Source organism: Aegilops tauschii, chromosome 3 (assembly GCF_002575655.3).
Source record: "Aegilops tauschii subsp. strangulata cultivar AL8/78 chromosome 3, Aet v6.0, whole genome shotgun sequence".
NCBI classification, from domain to species: Eukaryota; Viridiplantae; Streptophyta; class Magnoliopsida; order Poales; family Poaceae; genus Aegilops; species Aegilops tauschii.
In genome coordinates, this window is record NC_053037.3 from 436,423,103 (window position 1) to 436,441,941 (window position 18,839).

Consider the following 18,839-nt stretch of genomic DNA (forward strand, 5'->3'; position numbering starts at 1 on the left):
ACGCTTCATCATTGTCATATTGATTTGCATGATCATGTAGTTGACATCGTATTTGTGGCAAGGCCACCATTCATTTTTGATACATGTCCCTCTTGATTCATTGCATATCCCGGTACACCGCCGAAGGCATTCACATAGAGTCATATTTTGTTCTAAGTATCGAGCTGTAATTCTTGAGTTGTAAGTAAATAAAAGTGTGATGATCTTCATTATTAGAGCATTGTCCCATGTGAGGAAAGGACGATGGAGACTGTGATTCCCCCATAAGTCGGGATGAGACTACGGACGAAAAAATAAATAAAAGAGGCCAAAGAAGCCCACCAAAAAAATGATGAGAGAAAAAGAGAGAAGGGACAATGTTACTATCCTTTTTCCATACTCATGCTTCAAAGTAGCACCATGATCTTCATGATAGAGAGTCTCTTATTTTGTCACTTTCATATACTTGTGGGAATTTTTCATTATAGAACTTGGCTTGTATATTCCAATGATGGGCTTCCTCAAAATGTCCTAGGTCTTCGTGAGCAAGTGAGTTGGATGCACACCCACTTAGTTTCTTTTGTTGAGCTTTCATACATTTATAGCTCTAGTGCATCCGTTGCATGGCAATCCCTACTCCTCGCATTGACATCAATTGATGGGCATCTCCATAGCCCGTTGATTAGCCGCGTCGATGTGAGACTTTCTCCTTTTTTGTCTTCTCCACACGACCTCCATCATCATATTCTATTCCACCCATAGTGCTATGTCCATGGCTCGCGCTCATATATTGCGTGAAAGTTGAAAAAGTTTGAGAATACTAAAGTATGATACAATTGCTTGGCTTGTCATCGGGGTTGTGCATGATGAGAGCATTTTGTGTGACGAAATGAAGCATGGCCAAACTATATGATTTTGTAGGGATGAGCTTTCTTTGGCTATGTTATTTTGAGAAGATATAACTGCTTGGTTAGTATGCTTGAAGTATTATTATTTTTATGTCAATATTAAAATTTTGTCTTGAATCTTTCGGATCTGAACATTCATGCCACAATAAAGAAAATTACATTGAAAATATGTTAGGTAGCATTCCACATCAAAAATTCTGTTTTTATCATTTACCTACTCGAGGACGAGCAGGAATTAAGCTTGGGGATGATGATACGTCTCCAACGTATCTATAATTTTTGATCGTTCCATGCTATTATATTATCTGTTTTGGATGTTTAAAGGGCTTTAATATGCTCTTTTATATTATTTTTGGGACTAACCTATTAACCGGAGGCCCAGTGCCAGTTGCTGTTTTTGCCTATTTCAGTGTTTCACAGAAAAGGAATATCAAACGGAATCCCATGGAACAAAACCTTCGCGAGGATCTTTCTTGGAACAAACGCAATCCAGGAGACTTGGAGTGGAAGTCAGAGACGCAACGAGGCGGCCACGAGGCAGGAGGGCGCGCCCAGGGGGTAGGCGCGCCCCCACCCTCGTGGGCCCCTCGTAGCTCCACCGACCTACTTCTTTCGCCTATATATACTCTTATACCCTGAAAACATCCAGGGGAGCCACAAAACCACTTTTCCACCGCCGCAACCTTATGTACCCATGAGATCCCATCTTGGGGCCTTTTCCAGCGATCTGCCGGAGGGGGATACGATCACGGAGGGCTTCTACATCAACACCATAGCCTCTCCGATGATGTGTGAGTAGTTTACCACAGACCTTCGGGTCCATAGTTATTAGCTAGATGGCTTCTTCTCTCTCTTTGGTTCTCAATACAAAGTTCTCCTCGATGTTCTTGGAGATCTATTCGATGTAATACTTTTTGCGGTGTGTTTGCCGAGATCCGATGAATTGTGGGTTTATGATCAAGATTATCCATGAACAATATTTGATTCTTCTCTGAATTCTTATATGCATGATTTGATATCTTTGCAAGTCTCTTCGAATTATCGGTTTAGTTTGGCCTACTAGATTGATCTTTCTTGCAATGGGAGAAGTGCTTAGCTTTGGGTTCAATCTTGCGGTGTCCTTTCCCAGTGACAGCAGGGGCAGCAAGGCACGTATTGTGTTGTTGCCATCGAGGATAAAAAGATGTGGTTTATATCATATTGCTTGAGTTTATCCCTCTACATCATGTCATCTTGCCTAATGTGTTACTCTGTTCTTATGAACTTAATACTCTAGATGCATGCTGGATAGCGGTCGATGTGTGGAGTAATAGTAGTAGATGGAGAATTGTTTTGGTCTACTTGACACGGACGTGATGCCTATGTTCATGATCATGCCTAGATATTCTCATAACTATGCGCTTTTCTATCAATTGCTCGGCAGTAATTTGTTCACCCACCGTAATATATGCTATCATGAGAGAAGCCACTAGTGAAACCTATGGCCCCCGAGTCTATTTTACATCATATTAGCTTCCCGTCAACTTGCCAATTTCCGTCGTCGTTTATTTCGCAATCTTTACTTTCCAATCCATACAAAAAATACCAAAAATATTTATCTTATTATCTTTACCAGATCTCACTTTTGCAAGTGGTCGTGAAGGGATTGACAACCCCTTTATCGCGTTGGTTGCAAGGTTCTTGATTGTTTGTGTAGGTACTAGGCGATTTGCGTGTAGTCTCCTACTGGATTGATACCTTGGTTCTCAAAAACTGAGGGAAATACTTACGCTACTTTGCTGCATCACCCTTTCCTTTTCAAGGGAAAACCAACACATGCTCATGAGGTAGCATTCGACTACATCAACCACATTGAGAAACGCTTCTGCTTACAGTCTACGAGGGTACGTAGACACTCTCACCCTCATTGCTATGCATCTCCATGGATAGATCACTGCGTGTGCGTAGAATTTTTTTTGTTTTCCATGCAACGATTCCCAAAAGTGCATCATGAGCCAGGTCTATGCGTAGATGATATGCACGAGTAAAGCACAAAGAGTTGTGGGCGGTGATATTCATACTTCTTACCACCAACGTCTTATTTTGATTCGGCGGTATTGTGGGATGAAGCGGACCAGACCAAACTTACATGTCCATGCACATGAGACCGGTTCCACCGACAGACATGCAACTAGTTTTGCATAAAGGTGGCTAGCGGGTGTCTGTTTCTCCTACTTTTGTTGAATCAAATTTGACTGCGGCCAGTCCTTGAAGAAGGTTAAAACAGCAAACTTGACGAAATACCGTTGTGGTTTGATGCATAGGTAAGAACGGTTCTTGCTAGAAGCCCGTAGCAGCCACGTAAAACTTGCAACAACAAAGTAGAGGAGATATGTTGTGATGTGATATGGTCAAGACATGATGTGATATACATTATTGTATGAGATGATCATGTTTTGTGAAAGTTATCGGCAACCGGTAGGAGCCTTATGGTTGTCTCTTTATTGTATGAAATGCAAACGTCATGTAATTGCTTTACTTTATCACTATGTGTTAGGGATAGTTGTAGAGGCAATAGTTGGTGAGACGACCACGACGCAACGATGAAGATCAAGGTGTTGATCCGGTGACGATGGAGATAATTATGATGCTTTGGAGATGGAGATCAAAAGCACAAGATGATGATGGCCATATCATGTCACATATTTTGATTGCATGTGATGTTTATCTTTTATGCATCTTATTTTGCTTAGTGCGGCGGTAGCATTATAAGATGATCCCTTAACTAAATTTCAAGGTAAAAGTGTTCTCCCTGAGTATTCACCGTTGCTACAGTTCGTCGTGTTGAGACACCACATGATGATCGGGTGTGATAGACTCTACGTTCACATACAACGGGTGCAAGACAGTTTTGCACATGCGGAATACTTGGTTTAAACTTGACGAGCCTAGCATGTATAGACATGGACTGGGAACACTGGAGACTGAAAGGTCGAACGTGAATCATATAGTAGATATGATCAACATAGAGATGTTCACCATTGATGCATCTCACGTGATGATCGGACATGGATTAGTTGATTTGGATCACGTATCATATAGATGATTTGAGGGATGTCTATCTAAGTGGGAGTTCTTAAGTAATTTGATTGATTGAACTTAATTTATCATGAACTTAGTCCTGATAGTATTTGCATATCTATGTTGTAGATCAAAGGCTCGTGCTACCGTTCCCCTAAATTTTAATGCGATCCTAGAGAAAGCTAAGTTGAAAGATGATAGTAGCGACTACACGGACTAGGACCGTAACTTGAGGATTATCCTCATTACTGCACAGAAGAATTATGTCCTTGATGCACTGCTAGGTGAAAGGCCTGCTGCAGGAGCAGATCGGATGTTTTGAACGTCTGGCAAGCTCGATCTCATGAATACTCGATAGTTCAGTGTGCCATGCTTTACAGCTTAGAATCGGGACTTCAAAGAGATTTTGAATGTCATGGACCATATGAGATGTTCCAGGAGTTGAAGTTAATATTTCAAGCAAATTCCCTAGTTGAGAGATATGAAGTCTCCAACAAGTTCTATAGCTGCAAGATGGAGGAGAATAGTTATGTCAGTGAACACATACTCAAAATGTGTGGGTATCATAATCACTTGACTTAGCTGGGAGTTAATCTTCTAGTTGATAGTGTTATTGACAGAGTTCTTCAATCGCTGCCACCAAGCTACAAAGGCTTCGTGATGAACTATAATATGCAAGGGATGGACAAGATAATTCCCGAGCTCTTCGCAATGCTCAAAGATGCGGAGGTAGAAATGAAGAAGGGGCATCAAGTGTTCATGGTTAACAAGACCACTAGTTTCAAGAAAAAGGGCAAGGGAAAGAAAGAGAACTTCAAGAAGAATGGCAAGCAAGTTTCCACTCCCGGGAAGAAGCCCAAAGCTGGACCCAAGCCTGAAACCGAGTGCTTCTACTACAAAGGGAATCGTCACTGGAAGCGGAACTGCCCCAAGTATTTGGCGGATAAGAAGGATGGCAAAGTGAACAAAGGTATATTTGATATACATGTTATTGATGTGTACCTTACTAATGCTCGTAGTAGCGCTTGGGTATTTGATACTGGTTCGGTTGCTCATATTTGTAACTCAAAACAGGAGCCGCGGATTAAACGAAGATTGGCTAAGGATGAGGTGACGATGCGCGTCGGGAATGGTTCCAAGGTCGATGTGATCGTCATCGACACGCTACCTCTACATCTACCTTCGGGATTAGTTTTAGACCTGAATAATTGTTATTTGGTGCCAGCGTTGCGCATGAACATTATATCTGGATCTTGTTTGGTGTGAGATGGTTATACATTTAAATCATAGAATAATGGTTGTTCTATTTATATGAGTAATATCTTTTATGGTCATGCACCCTTGAATAGTGGTCTATTTTTGTTGAATCTCGATTGTGGTGATACACATATTCATAATATTGATGCCAAACGATGCAAAGTTAATAATGATAGTGCAACATATTTGTGGCACTGCCATTTAGGTCATATTGGTGTAAGTGCATGAAGAAACTCCACACAGATGGGCTTTTGGAATCACTTGATTATGAATCTTTGATACTTGCGAACCATGCCTCATGGGCAAGATGACTAAAACTCCATTCTCCGGAACAAAGGAGCGAGCCAATGACTTATTGGAAATAATACATACCGATGTATGCGGTCCAATGAGTGTTGAGGCACGCGGCGGGTATCGTTATTTTCTGACCTTCGCAGGAGATTTGAGCAAATATGGGTGTATCTACTTAATGAAACACAAGTCTAAAACATTTGAAAAGTTCAAAGAATTTCTGAGTGAAGTAGAGAATCATCGTAATAAGAAAATAAAGTTTCTATGATCTGATCGCGGAGTGAATATTTGAGTTACAAGTTTGGCCTTCATTTGAAACAATGTGGAATAGTTTCACAACTCACGCCACCTGGAACACCACAGCGTAATGGTGTGTCCGAATGTCGTAACCATACTTTATTAGATATGGTGCGATCTATGATGTCTCTTACCGATTTACCAGTATCGTTTTGGGGTTATGCATTAGAGACAGTTGCATTCAAGTTAAATAGGGCACCGTCTAAATCCGTTGAGACGACACCATATGAACTGTCATTTGGTAAGAAACCTAAGCTGTAATTTCTTAAAGTTTGGGGTTGCGACACTTATGTCAAAAGGCTTCAGCCTGATAAGCTCGAACCCAAATCGAAGAAGTGTGTCTTCATAGGATACCCTAAGGAAACAATTGGGTACACCTTCTACCACAGATCTAAAGGCAAGATCTTTGTTGCCAAGAATGGAACATTTCTAGAGAAGGAGTTTCTCTCGAAAGAAGTGAGTGAGAGGAAAGTAGAACTTGATGAGGTAATTGTACCTTCTCTTGAATTGGAAAGTAGCACATCAGAGAAATCCGTTCCCATGATGCCTACACCAACTAGAGAGGAAGCTAATGATGATGATCATGAAACTTCAGATCAAGTTATTACTGGACCTCGTTGGTTGAACAGAGCATGTTCCACACCATAGTGGTACGGTAATCCTGTTCTGGAAGTCATGTTACAAGACCATGACGAACCTACGAACTATGAAGAAGCTATGATGAGCCCAGGTTCCGATAAATGGCTTGAGGCCATGAAATCTGAGATAGGACCCATGTATGAGAACAAAGTGTGGACTTTGGTGGACTTGCCCGATGATCAGCAAGCCCATAGAGAATAAATGGATCTTCAAGAAGAAGATTGACGCTGATGGTAATGTTACTGTCTACAAAGCTTGACTTGTCGCGAAAGGTTTTCGACAAGTTCAAGGAGTTGACTACGATGAGACTTTCTCACCCGTAGCGATGCTTAAGTCTGTCTGAATCATGTTAGCAATCACTACTAGGGAAAACCTTATACATAGAGGTATAGCAGTAGCGCTGGTCAAAACTAAGCGCTGCTGCTACTTAGTAGTAGCGCTTGCCACAAAATCATGCTACAACTATAGTTGTAGCAGTAGCGGGTCTGCCCAAAAAAGCGCTACTACTATAATTCCCACACTGTTGCCGGTAGGCTAGGAATAGTAGTAGCGAGCCTGAGGGAAACACGCTATTGCTAAGTGCCTTGTAGCAGCGCATTTCTGTTGTAGAGCGCTACTTCTAAGAAAAAGAAAATAAGTAGAGAAATAAATAGAAAGTAAATGAAAATGAAAGAAATAGAAAAAGGAGGAATGAAAAAAAGAAAAAGAAATGAAAAATAAAAATAGTGGAGAAAGGCACAGCAGTAGCGCTTGTCCTCACAAAGAGCTATATCTACATTAGCAGTAGTGTGTTTTGTGTCCCCGCGCTATAGCTAAGTTCCTCAGATAAAAGGAGAAGAATAAGGAAAATAAATAGCCACCTCTTGTAGCAGTACCACGTTTTCCAGACCAGCACTACTGCTAGTTTGATGTAACCACGCGCGGGCTCAAAATTTTGCTAAGTCCTTTTCCCCCTCTCCCCCCTATTCCCCCAACTCCCCCAACTCCTCTCTCGCCGCTGTCGAACGCGCGCGCCGTCGACCTCACCGCCGCCGCCCGAGGTTGCCCTCAACCTCACCGCCGCCACCCGAGCCGCCCTCGACTTCACCGTCGCCGCCCTCGACCTCACCGCCGCCGCCCGAGCCCGCCCTCGCCGCCGACCGTAAGGCTCTCCCTCTCCTCTCCCCTGCCCTCCTCTCTCTCTGGTAGGGCAATTTATATGTTGCTGCTTGATGATGTTCATATATATGAACCCTAGGTGTTCATATGAACCCTAGATTTGTTTAGGGCAGTAGGCATGTTTTTAGCATTTAGGAAAAAAGATGAGCAATTTTTTTAGGAAATTAGCTAGGGCAAATTTTGATTTAAATGCCTAAACAGTAATTCCATTTAGCTTTAAATTAACAGAGGGTATATAAATTATAGTAGCATTTAGCTTTAAATTAATAGAGGCTATAAACATAAAACTGTAGCATTTAGCTATAAAAAATTATTTGGACTATGGATTTTTGAAAAGACCACTATTTTTCAAGGAAAAGAATTTAGGCAAGTTTATTTTAAATATGATCCCTTCCTAGACTTTTAGCTTTAACAAAAAACAAAAGCATTTAGCTAAAAATAAAAAATAGTAGCTATGGCATTTAGCTATAAACAAGAAACAGAATTGATGTTATATGATATATGTCATTGATGTTCATTTGCATATTCCATTATTGTTGATTATATGTTTTCATTGAAGTGGTCATGTTATATCTTTTCATTGAAGTGGTTCGATTGTGCCCAAGTGGCATTTTTTTGTTTCCAGGGAATGAAGCCAAGTGGCCTATGTTTTGCCGGAATGTTGATTCATTTCCGTTCCGGCAAATTTCAGGTGCTCGATTTGTCCACTTTTTAGCAAAGGTCATGCCGAAATTTCCGTGAATTTCGGCATGACTTGTGCTACAAACTAGGACATATCGAGTGCCCGGGATATGCCGCACCAGGAAGGAATCAATGTTCCTGCAAAACATAGGCCTTTTTATGTCATTATTCATTTTATTAGGTCTAGAATTAATTGAGTAGATTTAATCATAGGAAACATGGCTAGCAACGATGAAAGACAGGGCTCTGGTGATTGCGATGACGTCTACCTGGCGGCAGACGAATTTTTGAACCTTGCCGATGATAAAAGGTTGTTGTTGCTGGGCCCACCTGTCACATCGGAGACTGAGACCGACATCGAGACCGGCGCTGAGACTGAGACCAGCGTCGAGACCGGCACCGAGATTGGCGGAGCCGGTATAGAACCGAAACGAAAGAGGCAACAGCGCCCAAACCAGCTCATCACTACTGGAGTGGTGATCACGGAGGTGGACGACGACAATTTTGAGCCAAAAGAGCCTGAGGAAGCGTGATCGTGCTACGGCAATCAAATAGGCTACATCGTACGGACAACCGCTACCATCAATGACGAGAAACTAAAGAAGATAGAAAATATGAGGCCCTCCCTCCTAAGGAAGCTGCACCAGGTATTCTTGTTCCCGGGCTGGGATGAAAAGAAATATACTGATCCACATAAAGACCCGGCGATGAAGAAGATAAACAAACGCGCCATGAGCAAGTTTTGCGACGCGTTGGCCACCTGGAAAGTAAGGGTGAAACATCGGATCATCAACAAAAAGGAACCCTACTCAGAGATTGTAAAGGATAATCCGACAATCACGGAAGAGCAGTTTGAAATATTCAAGGCGGCTTGCGATGTCGAAGCTGCCAAAGAAAAGTCGAAGTACATGAAGGGGCTTAAATAGAGGAACATGGGGTGCCACCACCTCGGAAGCCGTGGTTACGCGGGGAAGAGGTCCATATGGGCCAAGGAGGACGCGGAACGCGAAAGTCTGGGCATCCAAGACCCCTTGGCGGAGTTCACCGTCCCGCAATAGCATGACGTCCTCAGGGCCCGGTACCATTGGGACCCAGTCAAGAAGGTTTTTGAGACGGACCCGGTAACGACGGAGTTCATGAGACTGGTGGTAATTTTAGTTTCTGGTCAATTCGACTGCACGTTTAGTCATATTTGTAAACGATCATTGTTCCTTTCACAGAGAGAGCAGCACAGGATTGCGGCCGAAAGCGACTCGCCGTCTGGGGCGTTGGCGAGGCCCAAGTGGGACACCCCATTCAACCGGGCCTTGAACATATTGAAACGACTCCTAGTGGACACTCGGCCGTCGTATGGACGCGTGCACGGTGTCGGAGACGGCGCCACATGGAATAAGTAATACCGTGAGACCACGGAGGAGAGAAAGGAAAGACGAAGGTTAACTGAAGAAAACATTGACAAGAAGGTTGAGATTGCGGTTGAGAAGAAATCGGTTGAGATAGTCGCAACAGCGGTAGCTGGCGCAAAACAAGTGTTTGCAGATTTGTATGGTGTCTTGGTTCCGGCCGTCGTCACTTGGAGCAGGCAAAATCCAAATAAAAATGCAGCGGACTTTCCCCTTGCTGACTTCTTCGGGAGTAGCTCAACTAGCGTTGCACCAGCACCTGCTCCTGCACCGGCTCCCGCACCTGCTCATAGCAGCCCATCCTCCATCTCGGACATGCTCGGTGGTGCTTCGTCTTTGGCTGAGCTCGGTGCCCTCACGGTACCTGTCACACCGGCCCTCTTCAATAAATGTATAATCTCCCGTTTTCGTTGCCTTTTGGATGTCTCACGTCACAGACATGTCTTTGCAGGCCAACGTAACCCCGCGCACCATATTATACACCATCAGCGAACAGAAGGTGGACGTAGGGAAGGCAACGATAATGAAGTCGAAGGAACAATTGTTCCACAGTCGGCTGATCCCCCCTGACATCTTCAAGGTTTCCATGGCCAGTGTCAAACCTGGCCACGAGAATTTGGCTCCTCCGGTACTAGGGGGATGACGACGAGACCCCGCGGCGGCTTGGTGATTGCAAGGGGTCCTCTATTGGCCAAAGAGTCTGCTTCGTCTGGAGGCGGCCGGGAGCACACCCACGACCATGCAGCCTCAGCAAGGCATGAACATCAACACCCTACCTACCCAATTATGTATGATGAGACATGTCATGTAACTTGTATAGCTATATCGTGATTATGATGTGACGACATGATTTGTGTTGGTATGATGAGACTATTATGTCTATGACATGATGAGCATATTGCATGTTTATGATATGATTAGAATACTATATAAAACCTATACAAAAACATCACAAATACGCAGCAAAAAAAGATATGAGAAAATATAGTAGTAGCGCTCTTTAGCGCTGGACAGGAAAATGCTACTACTAAAGCACTTAGCAATAGCGCTGGTACGGGAAGCGCTGCTGCTAATTTGGTATAGCAGTAGCGCGTGTCTGCTACACGTTAGCTGTAGCGCCTTATCAGTAGCGTGGGTACCCGCGCTACTGATACACAAAATACCCGCGCTACTGCTAGGCTTTTCCCTAGTAGTGAATTGCGGCATTTTATGATTATGAAATCTCACAAATGGGCGTCAAAACTGCATTTCTTAATAGATTTCTTAAAGAAGAGTTGTATATGATGCAACCAGAAGGTTTTGTCGATCCTAAAGGTGCTAACAAAGTGTGCAAGCTCTAGCAATCCATCTATGGACTGGTGCAAGCATCTCGGAGTTGGAATATACGCTTTGATGAGGTGATCAAAGTATATGGTTTTATACAGACTTTCGGAGAAGCCTGTATTTACAAGAAAGTGAGTGGGAGTTCTGTAGCATTTCTAATATTATATGTGAATAACATATTGTTGATTGGAAATGATGTAGAATTTCTGGATAGCATAAAAGGATACTTGAATAAGAGGTTTTCAATGAAAGACCTCGGTGAAGCTGCTTATATATTGGGCATCAAGATCTATAGAGATAGATCAAGACGCTTAATAGGACTTCACAAAGCACATACCTTGATAAAGTTTTGAAGAATTTCAAAATGGATCCGTCAAAGAAAGGGTTCTTGCCTGTATGACAAGGTGTGAAGTTCAGTCAGACTCAAAGCCCAACCACTGTAGAAGATAGAGAGAAAATGAAAGTCATTCCCAATGCCTCAGCCATAGGTTCTATCATGTATGATATCTTGTGTACCAGACCTGGTGTGTGCCTTGCCATAAGTCTGGCAGGGAGGTACCAAAGTAATCCAGGAGTGGATCACTGGACAGCGGTCAAGAACATCCTGAAGTACCTGAAAAGGACAAAGGATATGTTTCTAGTTTATGGAGGTGACAAAGAGCTCGTCGTAAATGGTTACGTCGATGCTAGCTTTGACACTGATCTGAATGACTCTAAGTCACAAACTAGATACATATTTGTATTGAATGGTGGAGCTGTCAGTTGGTGCAGTTCCAAGCAGAGCGTCGTGGCGGGATCTACGTGTGAAGCGGAGTACATCGCTGCTTCGGAAGCAGCAAATGAAGGAGTCTGGATGAAGAAGTTCATATCCGATCTAGGTGTAATACCTAGTGCATAGGATCCAATGAAAATCTTTTGTGACAATACTGGAGCAATTGCCATAGCGAAGGAATCCAGATTTAACAAAAGAACGAAACACATCAAGAGACGCTTCAACTCCATCCATGATCAAGTCAGGAGGGAGACATAGAGATTTGCAAAATACATACGGATCTGAATATAGCAGACCCATTGACTAAGCCTATTCCATGAGCAAAACATGATCAGCACCAAGACTCCATGGGTGTTAGATTCATTACAATGTAATCTAGATTATTGACTCTAGTGCAAGTGGGACACTGAAGGAAATATTCCCTAGAAGCAATAATAAAGTTGTTATTTTATATTTCCTTATTTACGATAAATGTTTATTATTCATGCTAGAATTGTATTAATCGGAAACCTAAATACATGTGTGAATACATAGACAAACACGGTGTCCCTAGTGAGCCTCTACTTTCCTAGCTCGTTGACCAAAATGGTTATGGTTTCCTAACCATGGACATGAGTTGTCATTTGATAACGGGATCACATCATTAGGAGAATGATGTGATGGACAAGACCCATCCGTTAGCTTAGCATAATGATCGTTCAGTTTTATTGCTATTACTTTCTTCACGTCAAATACATATTCCTTCGACTATGAGATTATGCAACTCCTGGATACCAGAGGAATACCTTGTGTGCTATCAAATGTCACAACGTAACTGGGTGATTATAAAGATGATCTACTGGTACCTCCAAAGGTGCTTTTCAAGTTGGCATAGATCGAGATTACGATTTGTCACTCCGAGTATCGGAGAGGTATCTCTGGGCCCTCTCGGTAATACACATCATAAGCTTGCAAGCAAATGACTAAGGAGTTAGTCACGAGGTGATGTATTACGGAACAAGTAAAGAGACTTGCTGGTAATGAGATTGAACTAGGTATAGAGATACCGACGATCGAATCTCGGGCAAGTAACATACCGATGACAAAGGAAATTACGTATGTTGTCATAACGGTTCGACCGATAAAGATCTTCGTAGAATATGTAGGAGCCAATATGGGCATCCAGGTTCCGCTATTGGTTATTGACCGGAGAGGTGTCTCCGTCATGTCTACATAGTTCTCGAACCCGTAGGGTCTGCACGTTTAACGTTCGATGACGATATTATATTATATGAGTTATGTAATTTGGTGACCGAATGTTGTTCGGAGTCCCAGATGAGATCACAGACATGATTAGGAGTCTCGAAATGGTCGAGAGGTAAAGATTGATATATAGGATGATAGTATTCGGACACCGGAAGTGTTCTGGAGGGTACCAGGTACATACCGGGTCACCAGAAGGGTTTCCGGGCACCCCCCCCCCCCCCCACAAAAGATATGGGCCTAATGGGCCAAGAGGGGAAACGCACTAGCCACCAGGGGCCAGTGCCCCCCCCATATGGGCCGAACCAAAAGGGACAAGGAAAGGGGGGATTCGGCCTCCCCCTTCCCTCCCCCCTCTTTCCTTCCCCCTACGGCAAATAAGGAAGAGGGGGCGCCGGCCATGGGAAGACCCCAAGTAGGATTCGGCTACTTGGGCACCTCCTTGGCTGCCTCCCCTCCCCTTCCCACCTATATATACGTGGGGGGTGCTACCTCTTGAGCTTGCGTTGGTTTTTCCATTGAAGAGGAAAGGGTGATGCAGCAAAGTAGCGTAAGTATTTCCCTCAGTTTTGAGAACCAAGGAATCAATCCAGTAGGAGACAACGCGCAAGCCACCGAATACCTGCACAAACAAACACCAACCTTGCACCCAACGCGATAAAGGGGTTGTCAATCCCTTCACGGTTAATTGCAACATGAGATCTGATAGAGATGGATAAACAGTAAAGTAATGTTTTTTGGTATTTTTAGCTTATGAAACAGAAAGTAAAAGATTACAAAGAAAGTAAATAGGAAACTAGAATTGTAGATCGGAAACTTATATGATAGAAAATAGACCCGAGGGGCATAGGTTTCACTAGAGGCTTCTCTCAAGACAGAAAACATTATGGTGGGTGAACAAATTATTGTCGAGCAATTGATAGAAAAGCGCAAAGTTATGACGATATCTAAGGCAATGATCATGAATATAGGCATCACGTCCGTGTCAAGTAGATCAAAACGATTCTGCATCTACTACTGTTACTCCACACATCGATCGCTATCCAGCATGCATCTAGAGTATTAAGTTCATAAAGAATGGAGTAACGCCTTAAGCAAGATGACATGATGTAGAGGAATTAACTCAAACAATATGATTAAAAGACAAATCTTTTTATCCTCGATGGCAACAATACAATACGTGTCGGTTCCCCTTCTGTCACTAGGATCGAGCACTGCAAGATTGAACCCAAAGCTAAGCACTTCTCTCATTGCAAGAAAAACCAATCTAGTTGGCCAAACCAAATCGATAGTTCGAAGAGACTTGCAAAGATATCAAATCATGCATATAAGAATTCAGAGGAGATTCAAATAATATTCATAGATAAGCTGATCATAAATCCACAATTCATCGGATCTCCGCAAACACATCGCAAAAGAGTATTACATCGAATAGATCTCCAAGAACATCGAGGAGAACTTTGTATTGAGAATCAAAGAGAGAGAAGAAGCCATCTAGCTACTAGCTATGGACCCGTAGGTCTAAGGTAAACTACTCACGCTTCATCAGAGAGGCAATGGTGTTGATGTAGAACCCCTCCATGATTGAATCCCCCTCCGGCAGGATGCCGGAAAAGGCCCCAAGATGGGATCTCACGGGTATAGAAGGTTGCGGCGGTGGAAAAGTGGTTTCGTGGCTCCCCTGGAAGGTTTTGGGGTATAAGAGTATATATAGGAGGAAGATCTAGGTCCAGAGGCCACCGAGGGGACCACAAGGTTGGGGGCACGCCCTCCACCCTTGTGGCCGCCTCGTGGCTCTTCTGACTTGCACTCCAAGTCTCCTAGGTGTCTTCTGGTCCAAGAAAAATCATCGCAAAAGTTTTATTCCGTTTGGTATTCCTTTTCTGCGAAACTCTAAAACAAGGAAAAAATAGAAACTGGCACTGGGCTCTAGGTTAAAGGTTAGTCCAAAAACATATAAAATAGCACATTAATGCATATAAAACATCCAAAACAGATAATATAATAGCATGGAACAATCAAAAATTATAGATACGTTGGAGATGTATCAAGCATCCCCAAGCTTAATTCCTTCTCGTCCTCGAGTAGGTAAATGATAAAAACAGAATTTTTGATGTGGAATGCTACCTAACATATTTATCCATGTAATTATCTTTATTGTGGCATGAATGTTCAGATCCGGAAGATTCAAAACAAAAGTTTAATATTGACATAAAAACAATAGTACTTCAAGCATACTAACAAAATAATTATGTCTTCTCAAAATAACATGGCCAAAGAAAGCATATCCCTACAAAATCATATAGTCTAGCTATGCTCCATCTTCATCACACAAAATATTCAAATCATGCACAACCCCGATGACAAGCCAAGCAATTGTTTCATACTTTTGACGTTCTCAAACCTTTTCAACTTTCACGCCATACATGAGCGTGAGCCATGGATATAGCACTATAGGTGGAATAGATGGTGGTTTCGGAGAAGACAAAAAAGAAGGAGATAGTCTCACATCAACTAGGCGTATCAACGGGCTATGGAGATGCCCATTAATAGATATCAATGTGAGTGAGTGGGGATTTCCATGCAACGAATGCACTAGAGCTATAAGTTTATGAAAGCTCAAAAAAGAAAACTAAGTGGGTGTGCATCCAACTTGCTTGCTCATGGAGACCTAGGGCATTTGAGGAAGCCCACCGTTGGAATATACAAGACAAGATCTATAATGACAAATTCCCACTAGTATATGAAAGTGACAAAATAAGAGACTCTCTATCATGAAGATCATGGTGCTACTTTGAAGCACAGGTGTGGCAAAAAGGATAGTAACATTTTCCCTTCTCTCTTTTTCTCTCTTTTTTTATTTTTCTTTTTTTTTCTTTCTCTTTTTTTGGGCCTTCTCTTTTTTTATTTGGCCTTTCTCTTTTTTTTTCTCACATGGGACAATGCTCTAATAATGAAAATCATCACACTTCTTTTTACTTACAACTCAGGAATTACAACTCAATACTAGAACAAAAATATGACTCTATGTGAATGCCTCCGGCGGTGTACCGGGATGTGCAATGAATCAAGAGTGACATGTATAGGAAAATATGATGAACGGTGGCTTTGCCACAAATACGATGTCAACTACATGATCATGCAAAGCAATATGACAATGATGATGTATGTCATAATAAACGGAACGATGGAAAGTTGCATGGAAATATATCTCGGAATGGCTAAGGAAATGCCATAATAGGTAGGTATGGTGGCTGTGTTGAGGAAGGATATGTGGTGGGTTTATGATACCGTCGAAAGTTGCGCGGTACTAGAGAGGCTAGCAATGGCGGAAATGTGAGAGTGCGTATAATCGTTGGACTCAACATTAGTCATAAAGAACTCACATACTTATTGCAAAAATTTATTAGTCATCGAAACAAAGTACCACGCGCATGCTCCTAGGGGGATAGATTGGTAGGAAAAGACCATCGCTCGTCCCTGACAGCCACTCATAAGGAAGACAATCAAAAAACATCTCATGCTCCAACTTCGTTACATAACGGTTCACCATACGTGCATGCTACGGGACTCGCAAACCTTAACACAAGTATTTCTCAAATTCAAAACTACTTACTAGCATGACTCTAATATCACCATCTTCATATCTCAAAACAATCATAAGGAATCAAACTTCTCATAGTATTCAACGCACTTTATATGAAAGTTTTTATTATATCCCTCTTGGATGCCTATCATATTAGGACTAATTTTATAACCAAAGCAAATTACCATGCTGTTCTAAAGACTCTCAAAATAATATAAGTGAAGTACGAGAGTTCATCAATTTCTATAAAATAAAACCACCGCCGTGCTCTAAAAACATATAAGTGAAGTACTAGAGCAAAATTGCCTAGCTCAAAAGATATAAGTGAAGCACATAGAGTTTTCTAATAAATCACGATTCATGCTTGTCTCTCCCAAAAGGTGTGTACAGCAAGGATGATTGTGGAAAAATAAAAAGCAAAGACTCAAATCATACAAGACGCTCCAAGAAAAACACATGTCATGTGGTGAATAAAAATATAGCCTCAAGTAAAGTTACCGATAGACGAAGACGAAAGAGGGGATGCCTTCCCGGGGCATGCCCAAGCTTAGGCTTTTTGACATCCTTGAATATTACCGTGGGGTGCCTTGGACATCCCCAAGCTTAGGCTCTTTCCACTCCTTATTCCATAGTCCATCAAATCCTTACCCAAAACTTGAAAACTTCACAACACAAAACTCCAACAGAAAATCTCGTAAGCTCCGTTAGTATAAGAAAATAAATCACCACTTTTGGTACTTGAGGGAGACCTGGATTCGGGGGTCCTCGGGTGTCCGGCCCACTCGATATGGGCCGGGCTGGTGGGCCATGAAGATAAACCGGAAGATCATTCCCCGTGTTTGGGTAGGACTCCTGGATGCGTGGACGGCAAGATTGGAGTCTGGATGTATTGTTTCCTTCCCTTGTAAACCGACTCTGTACCCCTCCGGTGTATATATAAACTGGAGGGTTAGGTCCGTAGGGATCATCAGAATTCATATAGGCTAGACATCTAGGGTTTAGCCATTACGATCTCGAGGTAGATCGACTCTTGTAACCCATATACTCATCAAATATATGCTAGACATCTAGGGTTTTACCTCCATTAAGAGGGCCCGAACCTGGGCAAACATCGTGTTCCTCGTGTCCCTTGTTACCTTCGATCCTCAGACGCACAGTTCGGGACCCCCTACCCAAATACTCATCAAATATATGCTAGACATCTAGGGTTTTACCTCCATTAAGAGGGCCCGAACCTGGGCAAACATCGTGTTCCTCGTGTCCCTTGTTACCTTCGATCCTCAGACGCACAGTTCGGGACCCCCTACCCAAGATCGGCCGGTTTTGACACCGACATTGGTGCTTTCATTGAGAGTTCCTTTGTGTTGTCAACAGAAGGATCGATCGCTCGCCTTGTCATTAATGACAATATCACTTCTCAAGGGGCCCTAACTCCAGGATAGGTCCTCCAGCTCGGCGGTTTCACCATGGGCGTGATAACCCACAAGTATAGGGGATCGCAACAGTTTTCGAGGGTAGAGTATTCAACCCAAATTTATTGATTCGACATAAGGGGAGCCAAAGAATATTCTCAAGTATTAGCAGTTGAGTTGTTAATTCAACCACACCTGGATAACTTACACTACAAAAAAAGACACATCCGTGACATTTTGGGCCGAACGATTTTTTTTTCTGTCATACATATGACACTTCTATGACGATAATTGTGACAAAACCTGGTATCATCATAGATGTGGTGGGCTCCTACTTCTATGACAAAAAATCCTGACAGAAAATGGGCTTTTCGTCCTGGGCGGGCCGGAGACGCGGCTGCATGACATTCTTTGGGCCGTCCATGACGGAAAAAACCATGGTAGAAGCGAGGGGGAGGAAAATTTCGGGGAGTTCCCGGTTACGGTGGGAGGTCGGGTGCCGAGCGATACTCGTTTCTCTCGTACACGTATGCGCGTGTGTGCGAGGCGTTGGCTCTAACTGAACCCGAGTGAGGCGTTGAGCTCTAACTGAACCCGAGCGATTGCACTGCAGGCTACGCGTTACTGAACCCGAGCGATCGATCGATGGCTGTTAACTAAACCCGATTGAGCGATTCCTTCGCTACTGCTGCTAACTGAAGCCGATCGATTGGATGAATAGTGAGCGTTGCGGGGGGGGGGGTGGATGAACAGTGAGCGGTGGAGTTGCCTCTGGATGAACAGGACCCCGTGGTGTGGAGGGCTGGATGAACAGTTGACGGTGGAGGGGTG

General features: G+C 42.9%; 1 protein-coding gene across 1 annotated transcript in view; it reads left to right on the forward strand.

Annotated features, from left to right (window-relative positions):
• The window catches only part of LOC141043011 (uncharacterized), a 47,090-nt gene that overhangs the window by 13,921 nt on the left and 14,330 nt on the right, over window positions 1-18,839 (forward strand). The window lies entirely within an intron of this gene.